Consider the following 25,709-nt stretch of genomic DNA (forward strand, 5'->3'; position numbering starts at 1 on the left):
TGGGGGTTTGCCGGCAAATAGCCACTTTATGGTTTGATTCCAAAAGCTATAGTAAACCATGGTATGTTGGTTTGAACACTGTAACAGTGGATGTAAATCTTTTAGCAATCAAGCCTCTAAGCATTTTTTCCAGAATCCCACGGTCTATTGTTGAGCTAAGGTTTTGGAAAGCTCACGAATGACAGAACTGGCTTTTATATTACAGTTTGCCAGTCCTGGAGGGGATACTTCCAAACAGGTATCTTTGCCACTGGGCTCTACTTGTGGAGGGTGTGAGCATTTTGCTAGGTTCAGACATTAGCCAAGAGGATATTGACCATGCTCATGAGGCTCTTGAGCTTTATGTTAAATCAGTTCAGTCTTTGTATGGCGAAGATCAGGTGACCTACAATATGCATTCACTTCTGCATTTGACTAAGAGTGTTGAGAATTTGGGTCCTCTCTGGGCCCAGTCTGCTTTCATGTTTGAGAGCTATAATGGCTACTTGCTCAAGCAAGTCAAAAGCAGTAATGCAGTGCCTCAGCAGCTTTGCAAAAGAGTAGCATGGTCTCGGGCATTGCCACGCATAGCTAAGGCCTGCTCATCCAATGATGTTTCACCTGAAATTAAATCATTCTACACAGAAATGACCTCTGGTAAACGTCATGTAAAGAATTATACTAGATATGACTTGCACTTGGAGTGCCAAAGATTAGGCCAGTGTCTGAAAATAATATGAATGCATTGCATGCATTGCTAGATGTACCTGGGACCTCTATTGGCAGGTACTACAACAGAATAGTTATCAACGGAGAGGTCATTCAAAGCCAAACATACACAAAGACAAAGAAAAGGAACAACTCGGTTGTGATATTGAAAGATGGCAGTATTTTCACGGTTTCACACTTTCTCTGTGTCAGTGATGACCAATATCACTTATATGCAGTTGGCAAATTTGGAAATTGTACAGTGCAGAAACTGGTTCGAGGATCTGCTGTCAAAATATCACTGACCTTTATGCGGACTGTTCATTTTCCTACAGGATTTGAAAGAGCAGTTGATCTAAGGTTGATTATACAGTATATGACCATGTTTGATTATAGGCATAGGGCTCCACTTAGGACAAGGCAAGAGCATGAGTTAAGTACAGCCTTATACTGCTAAACTGCACTGTGTTTTATACATGTCTTCATATGCTGGACATTCATATTAAATTTGCACTATTTTCCTATGTTTTTACTTCATCAAAAACTATATGCCTTTAGTTGTATGTAGGACATATATGATTAAAAATACATTAATATTATGCAATTTATATATGTGTTTTTTGCAGCATATATGTCCCTTACAATATTCGGTTTGAACATATAAGAATCACAGGTTTTTTTAGGAAAAGGAAAGGATCCAAGTGCAGGCTTTAGAGTTGAAGCAGATAATCCAATAAGGGCAAAACGAGAGAGCATAAACAGGGACAGTCCAGGTCAAACGATCAAGCGAACAGGCTAGTAGAGAGATCCGAAAGGGGTAAACGAGAGAAGGAAGCAAGAGGTCAAAAATACACGGGAAGGCAATCAAGAAACAAGGCTTAGAATTGATTCAGGAGAGAATGCAAGACTTCGCGATGAATCTAGGAAACAGAGGGGTACTGTGTACTGTGAAGGAGAGAGGGATTGAACGAGGTGAATGAAGGATTGACCAATGATAGGAGAGGAGGACAGAACAGGTGCACCTGGTAGGGAAGAATGTGGAAAGACTGGTTTGACTGGACAAAGGACAAGAGAAGCACTAAACTAGTATTTGGGAGAGGGAGACCTCTGGTGGTGAACTAAGGTAGAAGCAGGGGAGACCTGACAGTCTCCAAGGTTCTCATCGTAAATAACAAACAGAAATCAAACTACCTTCTGGCCTGACCTTCTAGCTTGACCTTATCTTTCTTAAGTATACAAGAGAGATTAACAGGTGTGAGAAAAGAATTTCTAACTTTCCTTCCACACATACATACATACATACATACATACATACATACATACATACGGAAAATAAATAATAGAATTTTGAATCACAATAAGATGTTATCAAGTACAGAAAAAGAAAATGTAATAAAATGTGATCTTAAATACATACAAATAAAGAAAATTGGTTTACTATTTCCAGATTCCTTTTTTGAAATACAATGACATGCATTACAAATGAGTATTTACATTATATTTACAGCCGGTGCTCGTGTGTCACTGTGTCCCTCAGGCTGTGGTAGGCGCTGACATATTGGGCAGCCAGGGTGGCTGTGTGTCCCTCCCCCAGGAGGACTGACCGTTTTTCTTTTTTCTAAGTTTTGTCACAGGTTGGGTGGGCATCCATTATGTTGTTACAGAATGTGTCCCTTATTTTGGGCTAAAGCTTTCCGTGGAGGGGAACGTGGATCAGTTTGTACCATTTTTGGGAAGATCTGCCTTGTTGGGGCGGAGCTGTGATCCAGGTGAACAGCAGATCGGGCATAGGTGGGCATGTGGGCAGAGGAGTAGGAAGGCCGGTCAAGCAAATAAGCTTGCTAAGGTACGCAGCAGCAGCAAGCAGCCCCCCCATCCAGCCAGCCAGCCAGTCTGGCTAGCAGTGACTGAGTGGTTGACAGACGGCAAGCAACGGAATGTACGTGCTCTGTGATGTCATAGCAGTCAGCTGAGAGAGGCTTGTGATGTCATCGCTGAGCTGTCTGTCTGTCTGTCTGTCTCTCTCTCTCTCTCTCTCTCTCTCTTCCTCTCAATTCAATTCATTTGTATTGTCAAAGCAATTGGACATACATACATACATACATACATATATATATATATATATATATATATATACATACATACATACATCCATACATGCTAGAAAGTCATTACTATGTTATCTTAAAGGCTAACTAAGCAGAACATATATCATTATAGAACAGAGTTCATAGGTCAACACATGGTTTTAGGGAACAGGCACATAGGTCAAACCGTTTGACATTGTCTCCAAGGTTCTCATCGTAAATAACAAACAGAAATCAAACTATCTTCTGGGCTGACCTTCTAGTTTGACCGTATCTTTCTTAAGTATACAAGAGAGAAAAACAGGTGTAAGAAAATAATTTCTAATTTTCCTTCTACACATATATACATACATACATACATATGTAGCGTTATGTTGGGTCTATTTGGATAAGAGCATTTGGGCTCTGAGCTGAAGCACGGATCTAAAGAAGACCTCTCCCCCACCAAAGTTATCAGATTTCCTTAGCTCATCAGCTTGGAACTGGTTTGCATCAAAGTGACAGTTTTGGGGAGGATGGCACCGAGAAGAGGCCAAATAGTTTGGAATTCTGCTATGAGATGTCTGGAGAAAGGGGCCTGTAGGTGATAAAAACTCTTTGAAGTGGATGAGAGCCGAAATCCCGACATAGAGCTACGAACCCGGGCCAACCGGCATTTCCAAAAGATGGCATGGATTGACATCAGTCATAAATCAAGCCCCCCTCCAATAGGACACTGGGGGCTGAAACCGAAATCCAATCTCAAGAACTCAGGGACCAATCACCTACTGATCTGACAGACTTTAAGGAACAGCGGACAGTCTTTCTCTCTCTCTTTCTCTCACCTGAACCAGAAACTCGCTGCCACAGCTCAACCTGTAGCTCTGTTGCCAGAACCGGAATCAGAAACCAACCAAGTCTTTGCCGGCAACAGAAGAGTTAAACTGGGAGAAGGAGATTGAGCCGTACGAAGAATTCTTTTAAAGGACTTTATTAAATAAATAACTTTACAGACCCACCTGATCAGTGGAGTTTTACAGCTGGACAATTGACTAAGTCGACTGAATACGAAAGTGTCAGTCACTTAAATAGCTATTTGAGTCTTAAGAAACTTGACCCTTGGAACAAACAGGGCCCTGCTTTCCTCAAAGACTTCGTCTTCAAGTAACTACGGTGGAACCCTGCTTACAAAGAAGATTTTGTGCACAGTCTTGGAGCATTCAAACCAGTGGAAAATCTGTTTGGAAAAGACTCTACATTCCCGAAACCCCAACTTCCAGGTGCATCGACTGAGTGGAAGTTCTTGGACAAAGCCGAACCAGACTGCCTTTGTTCCAAACCACACAGACCTCGTGCCGTGTGCTGTTATCTGAGCCCGAAGCCAGAGAGGCCTCTCTGCGACGAAGTTCACATAAGTTTAACAGTTTGGAAATTGTGATTCATGACATTTGAGAAATCAATTAGAAATGTTAATCTGTGATTCATAACTCTAGAATGTGTAATATCATTTAGTTTTCTTAAATATAAATGTGTGTTGCATTAAACTGTTTTGTTGATAATTTTAGAAATAAAATCTGTCAACGCCGAGAAATATCTTCTCATTCCTGTTTAACTGTTTAGTCTGAAATTGACACAAGTTAATAGACATTAGATTATTGGTGGCCCTGCCTATCCTTAATCATTGAATAATAATCAGTTAAGGGAAATTGTGGTAACAAATAGGATCTTTCTCGGCACCTAAACGTAAATGAGACTGATATATATATAATGAGAAGTTACCTGACATAAATACTAACCTGCGTAGTTATTTAATGTCTGACTAATAATACTAACGAGAGACTCACCTTCGTCTTACTAACCGGTATTGTAGTCAATGTGTTTATAACCTTTTTTGTTTAACGATTAGTTAAACGGAATGTACGTGCTCTGTGCTGTCATAGCAGTAAGCTGAGAGAGGCTCGTCATGTCATCACTGAGCTGGCTGGCTGGCTGGCTCTCTGTGTGTGTGTGTGTGTGTATGTGTGTCTCTCTGTCTGTCTGTCTGTCTCTCTCTCTCTCTCTCTCTCTCCCTCTCAATTCAATTCATTTGTATTGTCAAAGCAATTGGACATGCATACATACATACATACATATATATGGAAAATAAACAATATGTGTACATCTCTTTCGGCATTAGTGGTGCCCTCACAGATGTGCAAGTTACATGACAGACAGACAGACAGACACACACACACTTTCACACACAGACAGACAGACACACACAGAAACACACACACATACTTTGACAGACAGACAGACAGACACACGCATATTATGGGTCTTTGTTGGGTAGTGAAATGGATAGCATCAGTCGCAGTGTGGGTAATGTCAGGGAGCCAATCATAGTCCCCGTTATTTGCATATCGTGGCGCAAAGCATTCTGGGAAAAGCAACTAAACACGTTTAGTCATGTATTTGTCCATAGTTTACACATGAGATGAAAGAGACAGTATGACGTATTGAGCACCTGGGATTCCTCATGTGTATGTGAGGGGCAGAGGAACCGGATCCCAAGTGTGCGTCCCAGGTGCTATAGGTTTCAAAGCATGCAGGGGAATAGGCACCCCACCCTGACACCTATAGAAGACTGGATAGGGAGATATAAATAGCAATGGGGAGACTCTTGTACTTGGTGTGGCTCTATCCATATAGTGGGGCCAGCAGGTGCAGCAATAGAAGCTCAGCCTGGGGAGACTGGATTTAGCATTTCCTCTCCATTTTGATAACTATCCATAATCATTTCTGCAAAATACTTCTATGATACCTATGTATGTTTTTTACTTGTACTATATTATACTATCAAGTATCAGTGTACACATACAATGTGACCTGTTACATTAATACAGAGGCCAGATCTCTAATAGCCACTGTCCCCTGATATTACACTTTTTTACAATCACTTTGGCACTCATTTCAGAACCTTGATGTCATTTTTCAAAACTCTAGACACTAAACTCACACTCGATGATCAAAATGCACATTTTTCAAAACTCTAACACTTTTTTACAATTGCTTGGATACAATACACATCAACCTCAGATCATTTGTTCATTGAACAAAAATGACACAACTTACATCAAAGTATTACCATTTCAAAATGCAATTCACACATTACATCTGAGATCACTGTCTATTCATTTCATTACAAAGATCTAACTATCAATTGATACAGCTGCTCAAAATGATAAGTGACTGTTTAAATTACTCTTAATGCATAATTTTATGGAAACTGACAAACAATATTCCATGTTTCGATCATGAAAGTTTCAGGATAATGAGATCCATTGACACCAATAACCGAGGAGCATGAACCAGTTGGACTACATTATCTATGGATGTAATATTTCATCATCATTCATCATCATGTAGCACTTTTCCACACCATGTTTTCAGTGTGGAAGGAAAGTTAGAAATTCTTTCTCTAATACCTGTTTTTCTCTCTTGTATACTTAAGAAAGATAAGGTCAAGCTAGAAGGTCAGGCCAGAAGGTAGTTTGATTTCTGTTTGTTATTTACGATGAGAATCTTGGAGACAATGTCAAACAGTATGATTGAAGTGCCTGCTCCCTAATCCATGTGTTGATCTATGAACTCTGTCCTATAATGATATAAATTCTGCTTAGCTAACTTTTAAGATAACATAGTAATGACTTTCTGATTATAACCAGCTCTTTGATTTTTGTGTATAAAAGCTCTGACTGTTAAAATGAAGGCAGAGCGACTTTGGGATCTACTTGAGTCACTGTTCCTCTCCACGCTGCGTGTATTAAAGGCATTGCAACTAACGCTCCAACCTGGTTGAAGATGATTGTTCTTCCACATCAGATTTGACATTACTGTATGTATGCAGGCCCTTGTAATTGCTTTTCCAATACTGCCAACTGGTTATTGATGATTGATTTCACATTGTGGTACGAGTATCGAGTGAAATGAGTGCTATCCACCCCAGCAACACAGTGATAACATGGAGCCGGCAAGTCATCCAGGTCACAATAGAGGTCAAGCAGTGGGAGGAGGAAGACGTGGTGGTCAAAGGAATGGAAGGGGACATGCACCCCTTCTGAGAGGTGGTCGTGGGCCTCGTCATAGAGGAGGGCTTAGGCCTCACCAGAGAGGCAGCCATGGGCCTCATTTGAGAGGTGTTGGGGGAACGTGGTAGAGGACAAGGCCACGGACCAGACAGCGGCAGCAACAGCAAATAGTGTCTAGTGAAATCCGAGAAATAGTTGTAGAGCATGTTGTAAATCATGGCATGACCATGACTGAGGCAGCTACAATGATTCAATCAAACCTCAGAATCAACTCAGGATCAACTGTGGCCTCAATCATCAGAAATGTCCGTACTGAGAAGCGGCAAGTCTTCAGCATGCACTAAACATTAGGCTACTCTCAATTGTCAAATGACTGTATACTGCATACCAATGTGTAGCACAGAGTATAGTGTGCCTTTTGAAAGAAATGCAGACAGAGTGAAGCAGCTGATGACTGAGTATGTTCAGGTATGTTCAGTTTCAAGATGCCTCTTGTGAAAAATGGTTGTGAGAACCTGAACCTGAACACAGGGCTGATGGAAATTTAGAAGTACAGTAATCAATCCTTTGTTTTGCTTTTTACACTAAGCCAGGTGAGGAACACTGCAGTTGACATTTTACTGTAGTTTTGTTCTTTTTTGTAGCTAATTATTGTTGCATGGCTTCAAAGAAACCTATGGTGTGATTTGATTGTATTGCATCAATACATTTCAGATTTTGTTCAATGATTCCACTGTGTCTGTAGTATTCTCTCTACTAGTCCTTTTACAGTGATGTATTTATGTGTAGTACCATAATGAAACATGTATCACATATTTTGTACTACAATATTTAATGATTGTACGAACAACTACACAGTGAAACTATCGGTATCTTCTGTGTTACTATGTTACTATGGTATTTCATGATAAATGAGTTATTTGAACCAACAAGACTGCAAGTGCAAGGTTTCTTTAAAGATATGAAAGGCTGTTCAATGTTCAAAACATTGTATTGTGCAGTGTTACAAGTGATGACCGTTTTGAGTTTTGTGTCTAGTTTTGAAAAATGACATCAAGGTTCTGAAATTAGTGACAAAGTGATTGTAAAAAACTGTATATTCATCCTATTTAATGTGCTCTTTTAAAATGTACTTTTCTTTTTTATGTTGCCATTTCTGTTCTACCAATGTTTCAGTTGTTAGCCAAAGATTGACAGAGTACATCTCATACACACAGGCCAGACAGCAAGGATTTCTTTTTGAAATTCAATTACAAATGCTGCATGAATTCATCAATACGATTAGAGCTCCTGAAAACTCACTCTACAGCATCTCATTAGCAGTGAAAAGAAACCAAGAAAGTTGGGACAGTCGACTGTTTACCACTATGTAACATCACCTTTTCTTTTAATAACACTTATTAAGCACTTGGGCACTGAAGACACCACTTGGTTAAGTTTAGCAAGTGGGATTTCCCCCCATTCATCCATTATGCATTTCCTCAGCTGCGCAACTGCACAGGGCCTTCGTTGTCTTAATTTGCACTTCATAGTGCGCCACACATTCTCAATTCGGAGACAGGTCAGGACTGCAGGCAGGCCATGCTAGCACCCGCACTCTCTGCCTACGCAACCATGCGCTTGTAATCTGGGCAGAATGTGGTTTGGCGTTATCCTGCTGAAAAATGCAGGGACGTCCCTGGAAAAGATGATGTCTGGATGGCAGCATATGTTGCTCCAAAATGTGTACATCTCTTTCTGCAAAAATGGTGCCCTCACAGATGTGCGAGTTACATGACAGACAGACACTCATACACACTGTCACACCCACACACACACACACACTTTCACAGACAGACACACGCACACACACACACACACACACACACACTTTCACAGACAGACACACGCACACACACACACACTTTCACAGACACACACACACACACACACACTTTCACACAGAGACAGACACACACACACTTACATACATACATACATACATACATACAGTGAGGGAAAAAAGTATTTGATCCCCTGCTGATTTTGTGCGTTTGCCCACTCACAAAGAAATGATCAGTCTATAATTTTAATGGTAGGTGTATTTTAACAGTGAGAGACAGAATAACAGCCAAAAAATCCAGAAAAACGCATTTCAAAAAAGTTATAAATTGATTTGCATGTTAATGAGGGAAATAAGTATTTGATCCCCTATCAATCAGCAAGATTTCTGGCTCCCAGGTGTCTTTCATACAGGTAACGAGCTGAGATTAGGTGCACTCTCTTAAAGGGAGTGCTCCTAATCTCAGCTCGTTACCTGTATAAAAGACACCTGTCCACAGAAGCAATCAATCAATCAGATTCCAAACTCTCCACCAAGCCAAGACCAAGACCAAAGAGCTGTCCAAGGATGTCAGGGACAAGATTGTAGACCTACACAAGGCTGGAATGGGCTACAAGACCATCACCAAGCAGCTTGGTGAGAAGGTGACAACAGTTGGTGCGATTATTCGCAAATGGAAGAAACACAAAATAACTGTCAGTCTCCCTCAGTCTGGGGCTCCATGCAAGATCTCACCTCATGGAGTTTCAATGATCATGAGAACGGTGAGGAATCAGCCCAGAACTACATGGGAGGATCTTGTTAATGATCTCAAGGTAGCTGGGACCATAGTCACCAAGAAAACAATTGGTAACACACTACGCCATGAAGGACTGAAATCCTGCAGCGCCCGCAAGGTCCCCCTGCTCAAGAAAGCACATGTACAGGCCCGTCTGAAGTTTGCCAATGAACATCTGAATGATTCAGAGGAGAACTGGGTGAAAGTGGTCTCAGATGAGACCAAAATCAAGCTCTTTGCCATCAACTCAACTCGCCGTGTTTGGAGGAGGAGGAATGACCCCAAGAACACCATTCCCACCATCAAACAAGGAGGTGGAAACATTATGCTTTGGGGCTGTTTTTCTGCTAAGGGGACAGGACAACTGCACCGCATCAAAGGGACGATGGACGGGGCCATGTACCGTCAAATCATGGGTGAGAACCTCCTTCCCTAAGCCAGGGCATTGAAAATGGGTCAAATACTTATTTCCCTCATTAACATGCAAATCAATTTATAACTTTTTTGAAATGCATTTTTCTGGATTTTGTGGCTGTTATTCTGTCTCTCACTGTTAAAATACACCTACCATTAAAATTATAGACTGATCATTTCTTTGTCAGTGGGCAAACGTACAAAATCAGCAGGGGATCAAATACTTTTTTCCCCCACTGTACATACATATATATGGAAAAGAAACATTACAAGTATAAATCACAATAAGATGTAATAAAGTACAGATAAACAAAATGTAATAAAATGTGATCTTTTTGAAAATGCAGGGACGTCACTGGAAAAGATGATGTCTGGATGGCAGCATATGTTGCTCCAAAATGTGTACATCTCTTCTGCAAAAATGGTGCCCTCACAGATGTGCGAGTTACATGACAGACAGACAGACAGACACTCACACCCACACACACTCACTTTCACAGACAGACATACACACACACACACACACATACATACATACATACATATGGAAAAGAAACAATACATTTATAAATCACAATAAGATGTAATAAAGTACAGAAAAACTAAATGTAAGAAAATGTGATCTTTAATACACACAAATATGTATGGCTGGTCGGATGCGTCTTGGACTCGGGTTCCTCTTCATTACGTATAACGCTTTTGCCTTTTGCTAAAGCTTTCCGTGGAGGGGATCGTGGGTGAGTTTGTACCATTTTTGGGAGGATCTGCCTTGTTGGGGCGGAGCTGTGATCCAGGTGAACAGCAGATCGGGCATAGGTGGGCATGTGGGCAGAGGAGTAGGAAGGCCGGTCAAGCAAATAAGCTTGCTAAGGTACACAGCAGCAGCAAGCAGCCCCCACATCCAGCCAGCCAGCCAGTCTGGCTGGCAGTGACTGAGTGGTTGACAGACGGCAAGCAACGGAATGTACGTGCTCTGTGATGTCATAGCAGTCAGCTGAGAGAGGCTCGTGATGTCATCGCTGAGCTGGCTGGCTGGCTGGCTCTGTGTGTGTGTGTGTGTGTGTGTGTGTCTATGTCTGTCTGTTTTTCTGTTTGTCAGTCTGTCTGTCTGTCTGTCTCTCTCTCTCTCTCTCCCTCTCAATTCTATTCATTTGTATTGTCAAAGCAATTGGACATACATACATACATATATATATATATATATGTAGCGTAAGGTACACTTTTAAATTTCAATTAAAGAAGTGAATTCATAGTATCACCTTATCACGAATCCTGGAGTCTTGTAGAACTCAATTTCTGTAATCATTGGACGCAGACACCAATTCCAAAGATATAAATTGTCAAATTTATTTAAAAACAAAGACTAAATGTAGCACTACACTAACTATACAAAAGGGAAAAACTAATTAAAATTCAACTCTAGATCAACAAATCAAAGACAAATCACTTCCGTGACCAAATCAAAGACCATGGGATCACATAGGATAACACACAAATCGTTAAACAAAAAAGGTTATAAACACATTGACTACAGTACCGGTTAGTAATTCTAGGAATCACTAAGAAACAGTTGAAAGTGCTAAATTGCAGTTTCAGAAGATGAAAAAAAACTGTAACTGATGGGATATGTAGTACTTTATACTCGAATGGTCTATGCGATTACACCCTGTTGGTGTTATTAAGAATGCCAAGTACCAGAATGCAGAGCGGGACTGTTTTTTGTGCCGTGACTTGTTGGGGGAAAAAGGCGCAGAAAAAACGGACGAGAAGGTGAAGGTAGTATGGCGGTGATGCACGCGTTGGTGAAGTGGGAAAGCGGGGTCGACAAAGACTCTTACAGCGTGATTCCCACTGCTTGCTTTCGCAATTTTGATTTATTCAGCATTGCTGATGATGACGAAGAGACGACTCGAAACTTCAGAGCAGAGTGGAGAGACACGAACAAACCTCCAAAAGGTGGATGGCCTGTCCATGAAGCGCAGATCATTATGACTGGTAACAATGTTTATTTAAAAAAAAAAAAACATTAAAGTCTTTACATGCTATTTGATATATACAATCACAGTATATTTGAAATGAATGTTTAAGTTATTAATGTGTTGTACTTCTAACATACTCTTATAACATGGTAGATGGTGGTGAGGGCGCTAAAACTCGTCATACTTGACTGGCATTTGTAAGAACGATTTATTGTGTGTTGTGCTTTACAATAAAATCCCCCAAATCACAAAATAAATTAAACCAGATATAATTTAACTTCAGTTTTGATTCAGTGTTGGCTGTTCATCTTAATTTGTATGGTCAAAGCACAGTATTTTTATGACAAATAAATATAATCCCCAAATATCTGTGGACATAATGCAGGGTTTTATTTATTTTATTTTTATTTTAGGAAAAGAAGGCGAACTAAGAAGAAAACTTAATGACCTAACAAAAATGCCCTGTCCTAAAATGAAGAGAGTACCTAAACCAAACAAAAAACTTCAAATTTCAGATGATAGTGACCTTGATGAACCACAGTTACCGGTGAGATAATTACTGCAAATATTAAATAAATGTATTGCAGGATTGTTTTTTTTTAAATCATTTTCATATATATATATATATATATATTCATTTTAAACTCTTTTTCTCTCTGAATACAGCACAAAATAAGAAAGAAAACCGATGGAGCATCAAGAATTAGATCCCGTCATATTCTACAGACATTTAAAGAGTCCAGTGAAGTTGAGCTACAGCAAAAAGTTAAGCAGCTCGAAAAGGAAAACACAAGACTTAAAAATGAAAACCAATGTCTTCGAAACCGTATGGTTGATGGTAAGTTTTTTTATTTATAGCAAATAATTCCTTACCTTGATAAATGTTATTCTTCAGTAATTTAGATTCCAGAGTAATGTATTATAGTTGATCATACTGAAGTAATCTAGAACCACAATACAGACTCTTAATGTGCACTGTCTAATAGTTTAATAATACTGATTATTAAATAAAGTTTTTCAACATAACTTCATAATCCTACATTAATGACTATATGCATTACATTAGACCTGGTAATTCTTGTATTTTATCTCTTCTATTTTTTTCGTAGCTAATGTTAATGACCCACAAAAAGGTCAGTTTGCCAATAACATAGAGCAAGTCTCTCAAGTATAATTGCAGGCATTGATGGTTTTGTTTTCACTTTGTATTAAATATATTACTAGAAATGATTATCATTTAATACTAAGGTTTTTTTCTCCAGAGATTCCAGACCTTTTGGACAATCTGAAAAAAATTGTAACAAAAGCCACATTTATCAGCAATGAAGACAAAAGTGTGTCACCATCAAGTGGTTCTGACAGCCCCACAGCAAATTGTTCTGAATCTGACAAAGAATCACCAAAACAGGTATAACACTCTTGGTCTACAATATTACAAAGACAAGGTAAAAATATATATATTGAAAACAAATATTGGTTGTAAACAATCTAATGATGCTACATTATCAGTTATATTCATAGTTATAGTTGATAATAAGAATGTAATTGAATTATGGGTGTCACAGATTCACTGACTTTATTATGTCTGTAAATTAATAAACTTAGAATTGAGACATACTGTGGTCTTTAATAACACATTTCTGTAACAAAATCACAGCCTTACTGATAATGTATTCCACTTAACATAATATAAGAATAGTTTGGGGATAAACTTGTTTTTTATTTACCATTGTCTTTTAGGTGGAAATATTCCCAGGCACTGGAGTTTACATTGACAAACTGTCCTGGATCCTTGCAGAGAGGTGCAGCACGAATACGTCATATGCAAGAACCCTGACGGTTGCTGTCTTTGACTTTCCAACATTATTAAAGAGCAATCTTCGTGGTGGTGGCAGCAAGAGAGATCCAACTTCGGAGAAAAAGACACCTCTGGATCGCTTAAAGGTGGAAGCCATATATGGTATGTAAATGCTGTTGTACAAAATTTCTAACTCTCCTTTTTAACTGTATAGAACACAAAGGGTTAGCATTTGAAATGTTCCTTTGGCCTTTGTTTTAGTTTCAGAGACTAGAGTTAATTTATTAATAAATAATAATACCTTACATGTAGCAGCTGGAAAGATCCCGAAGTGCTCTACAGACTCACTTCACCCACCACCCTCTGGGGTGCAGCCATTTTGTACCAGCAGATTACTACACAGCAGTAAAGGTGGAGTCATAACAAATTTGTTAGACCTGATTGAGGGAAGCCTGACTTAGAATTCAGCCACGTCACTCTTTCAACAACACCTTGTAAATCACCTTGGATTAATGCTTCAGACATATTAATACATAATAATAATGAATAGTGCCATGGGATCCTTGACAATATAAACTTTCATGTCTCATTTAAATTTGACTTTTGAGCAAATACTTCACATTTCAGTCCAGTTGTGCCACATCAATGTAATGCTTAAGCAAGGTATTAATGGAGAAAAGACTGCCTTTGCATAGCTGCTTCGCCAAGTACAGATTTTACTATGAACTAGTGTAAGACAAGTTTAAGAGCATACACCAAAACGTTTAAATACACCCACACACAAAAATGTTGATTTACTGTGGCAATATGTAACTAATGAACCCTTCTCAAAGATATGTGGTATGTTTATTAAAATATTTTTATATATCTATGTGCAAGTCATTAAATCTATGTGATACATGTTTTTTAGGGGCTACCTTGAAAAAATTGCCCAGTACCCCAAAGAGTGTAATTGGTGGTGCAATTAACAGCAAGATAAATGAACTACGACACAGAATGAAACCAGAGTGAAGATTTGAAGAACCAGATCTGTATTTTTTGTTTTGTTTTCAACAGGGTTGGGGTCAATTCCAATTCAATTTTTAATTCCCTTTTCAATTCAATTCCAATAAAGAATATTATGTGAATGCAAAAAGTAATTGCAATTTTGAATTGATTTGTAGGAGGAATTGGAATTGAAAAACAGGAATTGACCCCAACCATGGTTTTCAGTGAGTGTTGTACAAATTGATAGGTCAGGGTTTCTGTAAAAACTTAATAGAGGCCAGCAGGCGTGCACGATCTGGGAAAAACTGCTCCACTACAACAGACCTCTTTCCCTTCGTTTTCTCTAAAAACCTCCTGATATCCTTCACTGCAGCTCTGACTCACCGAGGACGAGGAGGCGAGAGAGGAATCCGTGAAGCCGCCCTCACTGTCACTCCGAGCCCGAGGCGTCCCCGGTGGCTGCCGCGATGCTCCAGCGTGTAGCCGGACCTTTCCCCACCAAGCCGCTCGCTACCCCAGCTTCACTACTGTGCCACCACTTCTTTTACTGCCACTATTTACCAACACCGTCCGTGCTCCCTCCCAGCACCTTCTTAGTGCGTTTTTTCCACCCGGCGCCTCGGCTTGTACCGCCGAGCCTGGCCCTGCCTCCTCCTCGGCTACACCCTGTGTGTCTGTCCGCCCGTCTGCTGGCTGCTGAGGTTGTTCCTCGTCACTAACCAGCGCCCCGTGCACCGCCTCAACACCATCTCCCCCCGGCGTCTCGGTCGTCACTATCCCCCGCTGCCTCGACCCCGTCCCCCAGCTGTGCGTCATCGCCTCCGGGCAGCTCTTCCCCCGTCACGGCATCAGTGGTACCATCGGTCCGACCGGCGACTGTCTCCTCCGCCGGGGCTCGATCTCTGTCTGCCCGCTGCATCTGTGGCTGCGGGCCGGTGTCTCTATTCCTCCCCGCGTCGCCCCGCTCCTCCTCCCGCTCCCTGTCCTGCTCGGGACAGTTCCTCATGACATGCCCCTCGCTCCCACACCTGAAACACTTCATGGACTCCGAAGTAGCGAACACGACGTAGTCGGTATTGTCGATCTTAAATTTAAAAATGACATTAAGATCCTCATTGATGTTATTGAGGATCATATACAGCTGCCTTCGGAAGGACACGACGTGTTTCAGTTGCGGGGCTTTGCAGCCCAGCGGGACCCTCTTAATGCCGGACATCAGCTGCCCGAGCCGGTGCGGATGAACGGAGGGACGTTAGACAGCGTTACCTTCCGGGCAGGAGCAGCGAGCGGCAACACCGGGGTGAAAGTGTCGTCTAACACTGTGCCATTAGCCACTAGCTGATTGACCAGATCAGTGGTTTTTAAGAAGATAACAATGGCAGCAGACTTGATATTTTCACACCCTGCTACCTCCCCAACCGCTAACACACACTGCTCTAGGGGGCAGAACTGCACCGGAGCGATCTTGACTCCATGGCGTCGGGTCAGTTTTTCAAAAGACGCATTCAGGGGGTCCGACCCCCCGACCCGGGAAGAACTACCGGTACTCCCCCCTCCCCTCCCCTGTTCCCCCACAATAAGAAAAGCACTGAAAACAGAAGACAAAATAAACAAACTGAAAAAAGTAAAGCAACAAAAAAAACGCAGCCAAAGGACAGAGCTCTCAGCAGCACTCCCGCTCACTGCAGACCCCTCCCACACACTCCCAGCTGAGAGAGAGAGAGAGAGAGAGAGAGAGAGAGAGAGTTAGTGTCTGTCTGTCTCTCTCTCTCTCTCTCTGTAGATGCATCATAGGGAACATATGTAACAATCTCTCTTTTTGTTTACCAAAAATGAGAATGAACGTATTTCAAGTGGGTGTTGCCTTGGTTGGAAACGTTTTAAGATTATTTATGAAGTGTAAAGTGGATTTGTCTCAGTTCTCCGTAGTTTTCAATGTATGTGCCATTCAGTAGCGTTCATGTTACAGATGTGCCCTATGCAGTGGTAGGGTCAATAAAATGTCAGTAAAACTTTATTTTAGCAATTATGGAGGGGAAGAACTGCAAATAGCGGGTCCCCACTAATTATCTAACTTACCAACAACGTTTAAAATTAGGTCTTGCGAAGCTGCCAAATAATGCTGTATAATCGTATGTGTCTTCATACACCGGCTGCTATAGTCTGATAGCTTTGATTGTATATATATATATATATATATTTTCTCGTGAACCACAAATGCTATTTGCTTGATTTTTACAGAGTATGTTATAAATACCATTCTTATGAAGCCTGACAAATTGTATGCTGTAATTATGAATATTTTCAAATCATTTGTTTGTTTTTCCTAACATGTTACAAATGTTCCCTATGTGAAAGATGCATTATATCTTAATGACGTCTAAACAATTAAAGATATACAGATTATTATTTTTGGTAAAGTTATAATACATTGCTATTAACTATGTGTGTCAGTAAAAGTTTAAATTTCCTAAAGGATTTTTATTGATCTTGCAAAATAAGTGTTTAGGGAACATTTGTAACATAGAGGTGGGTTAGCCACCGGCTAAGGGCAGCGGCTCCGGCTCCAGCACCGTCACCATGTCGCTGGAAAAGCGCTAAGTGAGCTCAGTGTAATGTCTGCTCTGGTGAGCTCACAGTGTGACCTAGTCGTGAGTTCACGTCTTCACTGGGTAGTCCTTGACAACTTAATTGACTCAAATCTTGGGCTTAATTGGTCAAAATGACCATTGGTTGAAGGTACTCAGGGACTGATGTGTAGAGAGACTTATTAAACCTGCAGGATTGTGGTTTTCCCAGATCAGAATTAACCAGATCACCACAAAGGAACATGGTAGGTGCTATTGCAACACAGATTACACAAATACATTGAAATCCAAGTTTGCAGTGGTCCTTGGGCCATTGTGTGGTGATCCAGATCACTTCAGCAGGAATTTTGCAGTGGTCTGGACTACAACTCTCTCTCTCTCTCTCTCTCTCTCTCTCTCTCTCTCTCTCTCTCTCTCTCTCTCAATTCAGTGCATTTGAATTGTCAAAGCAATTGGACATGCATACATACATACATACATATACACTCACCTAAAGGATTATTAGGAACACCTGTTCAATTTCTCATTAATGCAATTATCTAACCAACCAATCACATGGCAGTTGCTTCAATGCATTTAGGGGTGTGGTCCTGGTCAAGACAATCTCCTGAACTCCAAACTGAATGTCTGAATGGGAATGAAAGGTGATTTAAGCAATTTTGAGCGTGGCATGGTTGTTGGTGCCAGACGGGCCGGTCTGAGTATTTCACAATCTGCTCAATTACTGGGATTTTCACGCACAACCATTTCTAGGGTTTACAAAGAATGGTGTGAAAAGGGAAAAACATCCAGTATGCGGCAGTCCTGTGGGCGAAAATGCCTTGTTGATGCTAGAGCTCAGAGGAGAATGGGCCGACTCGATTCAAGCTGATAGAAGAGCAACTTTGACTGAAATAACCACTCGCTACAACCGAGGTATGCAGCAAAGCATTTGTGATGCCACAACACGTACAACCTTGAGGCGGATGGGCTACAACAGCAGAAGACCCCACTGGGTACCACTCATCTCCACTACAAATAGGAAAAAGAGGCTACAATTTGCACAAGCTCACCAAAATTGGACAGTTGAAGACTGGAAAAATGTTGCCTGGTCTGATGAGTCTCGATTTCAGAGTCAGAATTTGGCGTAAACAGAATGAGAACATGGATCCATCATGCCTTGTTACCACTGTGCAGGCTGGTGGTGGTGGTGTAATGATGTGGGGGATGTTTTCTTGGCACACTTTAGGCCCCTTAGTGCCAATTGGGCATCGTTTAAATGCCACGGCCCGTTGTTTCTGACCATGTCCATCCCTTTATGACCACCATGTACCCATCCTCTGATGGCTACTTCCAGCAGGATAATGCACCATGTCACAAAGGTCGAATCATTTCAAATTGGTTTCTTGAACATGACAATGAGTTCACTGTACTAAACTGGCCCCCACAGTCACCAGATCTCAACCCAATAGAGCATCTTTGGGATGTGGTGTGTAACGTTATGTTGGGTGTATTTGGATAAGAGTATTTGGACTCTGAGCTGAAGCACGGATCTAAAGAAGACCTCTCCCCCCCAAAGTTATCAGATTTCCTTAGCTCATCAGCTTGGAACTGGTTTGCATCAAAGTGACAGTTTTGGGGAGGATGGCACCGAGAAGAGGCCAAATAGTTTGTTATTCTGCTATGAGATGTCTGGAGAAAGGGGCCTGTGGGTGATAAAAACTCTTTGAAGTGGATGAGAGCCGAAATCCCGACATAGAGCTACGAACCCAGGCCAACCGGCATTTCCAAAAGATGGCATGGATTGACATCAGTCATAAATCCAAAGTCACAAAAGATTAAGTCTGTTTTAGTTACTTGTGATAAATTGTTGATATCCTAAGCGTTGGCATTAGAGTCATTAGGTGATTAATCGAGTACTGTTCTGTTGGGTTGTTACTGAATAGCCAAAACAATGATTACCCAAATGTCCCCATGTGAAGCATTGATTGTTAAGGTACCAGGAACAGAGATTCCTGAATTCCTTGGACGCCTAGGCAGTTTGGACTTTGAAGTAGAGTCGCGTCGAACTCAGTTGGCAAACGACACTACGACGCAACTCGAAAAAGAGTCGATAGAGGTGATGAAAGTTATGGCTAGCTTAGCACTTGCGAGCTCAAGGGTAGTGAACTGGATCATAAGCAAGTTTGAAAAACTGAAAAAGCTAGGAGAAAAGTATGCTAAAGCGAAAGAAGAAAGAGCCAAACGGCATGGAATGGTTTTAGAATTTGAAGGAAAGCTAGATACTTGTGGAAAACAAGTCATTGTGTTGAATGCTGAAAAAGAGGACTTAATTGAACAGAGAGAGCAATTAGGAAATGATTTAAGACAATGTCAAGTTGAATTGGAAACAACTCTGATCCAAGTAAAAGGTCTGCAAAATGACAGATGTAAAGCGGTTGAAAATGAAAGGATAGTTTTGAAGGACCGGGATGTTTTGGAAATGCGTCTTTGCAAAACAGTCAGGGAGAAAGATTTGGGCACTGTAAAAATGGAGATACTCGAAGGCGAGGTCATACATTTAAAAAGGGACAGTGAAGAAATGAGGAGAGTAAATCAGGTGCTTAGGGGAGAACTCAAATCAACTGAAGTTGAAAATGAGCGTCTCAAGCAACAAATAGGGGCCCTGAAAGCTGCCTCTTGGTGGGCTGCAAAGCTGACACCTGACAGCATAAAGGAACAGCCGGAACCGGCCAATGCACGGAGTCGCACACCGTCTCCACATTTAGGCCCCGGGTTGCCTCGTCCTGATCGTACCCCTCCCTGTAGTCTTTCTCCACCCAGGGTAAGAAGCTCGTCGCACAGACGAACTTCCTCTCCCGAGAGTCCAGACCGAAAGGTTAACATGCGCCAGTTGAGAGAACTGGCTAAAGATTGTGAAACCTTTAACCCAGCAGACAAGGAAGGAAATGTGGAAGCGTATATTAAGGACATTAAGTATGCTTTGAGTTTCTATCCTGAGGCTACGGAGAAGGAAAAGGTTCTCCTAATCCGCAAAACTACCTCTCGCCAAGTCCATTCTTGGATGGAGAGGCAAGGGTCCATGGTCTGCGATAGGTTTCAACGCTTGTGCAGAGCATTAGTTAGGGACTATTCCAGGTTCATTGATCCAGTGGCAGCAGTGACTGCCGCACAGCAGATCAAACAGGGTAAGCATGAGTCCCCCCGTGATTACTATGAAAAGCTTAGGAAAACCTATTTTGCGGGTCAAGATCGACCCGGGGCCGAGGAAGAGGTGAGCTTTAAAGGGTTGTTTGTTGCTAATTTGTTCCCAGCGATTAAGGAAATGATCATATTACATGCAGACGCAATGTATATGAACATAGCTGAAATTCGAAAAAATGGCACAGAAAGCTTGTGAAAGCAAGTACAATAGCACTTCTGATCGTAAAGATTCAAGCACCCAAGTACTGGCAAGGCGCTCTGAGAGCCCTATTTCTCCACTGGAGTTAGAGGGGACAGAGATTCAAAGAAGGAAAGAACCTCCCAAGGATGGAATCCAAGACACCCAGGCTTACAATAAAAAAAAGAAATCTGCTCCTAGCCTAGGTGGGTTAACTCAGTCTCTGAGCAATGTTGCAGTTTCTGAGCTACTGCTACGCTTAGCTCTGCTCCCTTTGCCCCCTCTTCCCAAACTGGAAGTTAGTAGCCAGGGTAAAGGGCCGGACTCGCCACCTAAGGAATGACTAGCTCTGGAACCACCCCCTGTCCCCGCCTCTGTGTTTTTGATTGGATGTGAGGAACAGCAGGGGGGTTTCTCTGACACATCAGCCCACTGGGACCTCCCAGTGGGGGAAGTTGCCTGCAGGCAAGCTGAACCTTTGGTGATGTTACTGGGTGATCTGACACAGAGAGGCAGAGCCAAGCAAGTTTACATAGAAGTGACCATTGAGAATGTGTGGGAGTGAGGAGCCTTGTTGGACACTGGGGCTGAAATTTGTTTAATGTCTGCCACCACAATGGGCAACCTGAAACAAATTATGGAAACCTCAGACCAACGACTGAAAGTGGAAGCTTGTAGTGTGAACATTACAAGTTACACAGAGACTAAGGCACAGCTCACTCAAAAGGCATTGTTAGAGTTCACCTTTGGGAAGATTAAGTTGGTTCATCCAGTTTATATTTCCAAATTTGAAACAGAGAAGTTGATCATTGGTCAGGATCTATTGAACAGGTTGTGGGCTCAAGTTGAATCACCAAAGCCGGTGGAATTGAATGACAGATATGATACAGCCACCAAGGTACAACTTCCCAATGAGACCATTTTTTGTGCATGTCCCTAAAGGGGGCACCGGCTTACCATGTAAGCCAACCATTCGAACCCAGGTCCCTACCAACTATTATAGACATAGTGAAGGTCAGGTGCCTGAATAACACCTGAATTCCCAGTCACCTCCCTCTGTTAATCAACTTCCACCTATTGGTTACCGTCAGTAACCATACTCAATACTGAGTAATACCAATTGTTTTTTTGTTTTAATGTACTAGTGTTATAATATGTAACCTGTATATGTGCTAGTATAGGATTGTCAATTTGATTGGAATACATTCTGCTTAAATAATGAACTATTAGTTTGTTTTCTTTGATTTCTCGGGGTCATGAATGGTGAAGTCCACTGTTGAATTCTGTTACATAACTTTGAGATAAATGCTTAACGTCTTATTTTGTCTTGAAGGGGATAACGTCCTAGTCGACCTCAGTCCCATTCAAGAAAGGGGGTATGTAGCGTTATGTTGGGTGTATTTGGATAAGAGTATTTGGGCTCTGAGCTGAAGCACGGATCTAAAGAAGACCTCTCCCCCCCAAAGTTATCAGATTTCCTTAGCTCATCAGCTTGGAACTGGTTTGCATCAAAGTGACAGTTTTGGGGAGGATGGCACCGAGAAGAGGCCAAATAGTTTGTTATTCTGCTATGAGATGTCTGGAGAAAGGGGCCTGTAGGTGATAAAAAGTCTTTGAAGTGGATGAGAGCCGAAATCCCGACATAGAGCTACGAACCCAGGCCAACCGGCATTTCCAAAAGATGGCATGGATTGACATCAGTCATAAATCAAGCCCCCCTCCAATAGGACACTGGGGGCTGAAACCGAAATCCAATCTCAAGAACTCAGGAACCAATCACCTATTGATCTGACAGACTATAAAGGACAAACAAGGCCTTTCTTTCTCTCTCTCTCTCACCTGAACCAGTAACTCGCTGCCACAGCTCAACCTGTAGCTCTGTTGCCCGAACCGGAACCAGAAACCAACCAAGTCTTTGCCGGCAACAGAAGAGTTAAACTGGGAGAAGGAGATTGAGCCGTACAAAGAATTATTTTAAAGGACTTTATTAAATAAAGAACTTTACAGACTGCGCTGCCCGCCTGTGCCCACCTGATCAGTGGAGTTTTACAGCTGGACAAATGACTAAGTCGACTGAATACGAAAGTGTCAGTCATTTAAATAGCTATTTGAGTTTTAAGAAACTTGACCCTTGGAACAAACAGGGCCCTGCTTTCCTCAAAGACTTTGTCTTCAAGTAACTACGGTGGAAACCTGCTTACAAAGAAGATTTTGTGCACAACCTTGGAGCCTTCAAACCAGTGGAAAATCTGTTTGGAAAAGACTCTACATTCGCGAAACCCCAACTTCCAGGTGCATCGACTGAGTGGAAGTTGTTGGACAAAGCCGAACCGGACTGCCTTTGTTCCAAACCACACGGACCTCGTGCCGTGTGCTGTTATCTGAGCCCGAAGGCAGAGAGGCCTCTCTGCGACGAAGTTCAGATAAGTTTAACAGTTTGGAGTTCATGATTCATGACATTTGAGAAATCAATTAGAAATGTTAATCTGTGATTCATAACTCTAGAATGTGTAATATCATTTAGTTTTCTTAAATATAAATGTGTGTTGCATTAAACTGTTTTGTTGATAATTTTAGAAATAAAATCTGTCAACGCCGAGAAATATCTTCTCATTCCTGTTTAACTGTTTAGTCTGAAATTGACACAAGTTAATAGACACCAGATTATAGGTGGCCCTGCCTATCCTTAATCATTGAATAATAATCAGTTAAGGGAAATTGTGGTAACAAGTAATGATAGGATCTTTCTCTCCACCTAAACGTTAATGAGACTGATATATATATAACGAGAAGTTACCTGACATAAATACTAACCTGCGTAGTTATTTAATGTCTGACTAATAATACTAACAAGAGACTCACCTTCATCTTACTAACTGGTATTGTAGTCAATGTGTTTATAACCTCTTTTGTTTAAGATTTGTGTTATCATATGCGATCCCATGGTCTTTGATTTGGTCACGGAAGTGATTTGTCTTTGATTTGTTGATCTAGAGTTGAATTTTAATTAGTTTTTCCCTTTTGTATAATTAGTGTAGTGCTACATTTAGTCTTTGTTTTGAATAAATTTGACAATTTATATCTTTGGAATTGGTGTCTGCGTCCAATTATTACAGAAATTGAGTTCTACAAGATTCCAGGATTCGTGATAAGGTGATACTATAAATTCACTTCTTTAATTGAAATTTATAAGTGTACCTTACGCTACAGGTGGAACGGGAGCTTCGTGCCCTGGATGTGCATCCCACAAATCTCCATCAACTGCAAGATGCTATCCTATCAATATGGGCCAACATTTCTAAAGAATGCTTTCAGCACCTTGTTGAATCAATGCCACGTAGAATTAAGGCAGTTCTGAAGGCGAAAGGGGGTCAAACACAGTATTAGTATGGTGTTCCTAATAATCCTTTAGGTGAGTGTATATGGAAAAGGAACAATATGTGTACATCTCTGCATATGGTGCCCTAACAGATGTGCAAGTTACATGACAGACAGACACTCACACACACTTTCAAAGACAGACAGACAGACAGACACTCACACACAGTTTCACACACTCACTTTCACAGACAGACAGACACAGACACAGACACACTCACTTTCACACAGAGACAGGCACATTTTCACACAGAGACAGACACACAAACACACACAAACAGACACAGACACACATACTTTGACAGACAGACAGACAGACACATGCATATTATGGGTCTTTGTTGGGTAGTGAAATGGATAGCATCAGTCGCAGTGTGGGTAATGTCAGGGAGCCAATCATAGTCCCCGTTATTTGCATATCGTGGCGCAAAGCATTCTGGGAAAAGCAACTAAACACGTTTAGTCATGTATTTGTCCATAGTTTACACATGAGATGAAAGAGACAGTATGACGTATTGAGCACCTGGGATTCCTCATGTGTATGTGAGGGGCAGAGGAACCGGATCCCAAGTGTGCGTCCCAGGTGCTATAGGTTTCAAAGCATGCAGGGGAATAGGCACCCCACCCTGACACCTATAGAAGACTGGATAGGGAGATATAAATAGCAATGGGGAGACTCTTGTACTTGGTGTGGCTCTATCCATATAGTGGGGCCAGCAGCCACTTAGCAGGTGTAGCAATAGAAGCTCAGCCTGGGGAGACTGGATTTAGCATTTCCTCTCCATTTTGATAACTATCCATAATCATTTCTGCAAAATACTTCTATGATACCTATGTATGTTTTTTACTTGTACTATATTATACTATCAAGTATCAGTGTACACATACAATGTGACCTGTTACATTAATACAGAGGCCACGGAAGGCCAGATCACTAATAGCCACTGTCCCCTGATATTACACTTTTTTACAATCACTTTGGCACTCATTTCAGAACCTTGATGTCATTTTTCAAAACTCTAGACACTAAACTCACACCCGATGATCAAAATGCACATTTTTCAAAACTCTAACACTTTTTTACAATTGCTTGGATACAATACACATCAACCTCAGATCATTTGTTCATTGAACTAAAATGACACAACTTAACATCAAAGTATTACCATTTCAAAATGCAATTCACACATTACATCTGAGATCACTGTCTATTCATTTCATTACAAAGATCTAACTATCAATTGATACAGCTGCTCAAAATGATAAGTGACTGTTGCATTACTCTTAATGCATAGTTTTATGGAAACTGACAAACAGTATTCCATGTTTCGATCATGAAAGTTTCAGGATAATGAGATCCATTGACACCAATAACCGAGGAGCATGGTTTCTTAGGGTTACCATAGACTTGACTGTGTCTTCTTGTTTGTGAAGGAACAGGACTGTGTTTTCCTGTCTGGGTTCCCGCAGGCTTAAGTGTGTTTGTAAACTGCAGCGTAGGTTTGACCTACTATTAGAAAAAAAAAAAAAAAGGAGCGCTAATTAATTGTTCAATATCTGATACGCCGGTGATAATATAAAATAACGTGTTTATAGTTTATAGAAGTTTATAGTGTTTATGGTAAATGAAGAAAAGTCATTAAGTTATATACAAGTTCTATAAATGCAAACATTGAAAAGCATGTTTGTTGTTATTCCTATATAGGATTTAGTATTATTTGTGTTTTCTTGTTTTTTGCTATGTTTTCTCCCCTGTCGTTTATTGTTATTTTGCGGGCTTG

At 41.1% G+C, this 25,709-nt stretch overlaps 1 non-coding gene across 1 annotated transcript; it reads left to right on the top strand.

The window, feature by feature from the left end:
* Positions 1-10,502: 10,502 nt before the first annotated feature.
* LOC136762293 (U5 spliceosomal RNA) lies at positions 10,503-10,617 on the top strand. Its single transcript, XR_010820498.1, has one exon. It is a non-coding gene; the product is annotated as a U5 spliceosomal RNA (small nuclear RNA).
* The last annotated feature ends 15,092 nt before the right edge of the window (positions 10,618-25,709 follow it).

The sequence above is a fragment of the Amia ocellicauda genome, chromosome 10 (assembly GCF_036373705.1).
Source record: "Amia ocellicauda isolate fAmiCal2 chromosome 10, fAmiCal2.hap1, whole genome shotgun sequence".
NCBI classification, from domain to species: Eukaryota; Metazoa; Chordata; class Actinopteri; order Amiiformes; family Amiidae; genus Amia; species Amia ocellicauda.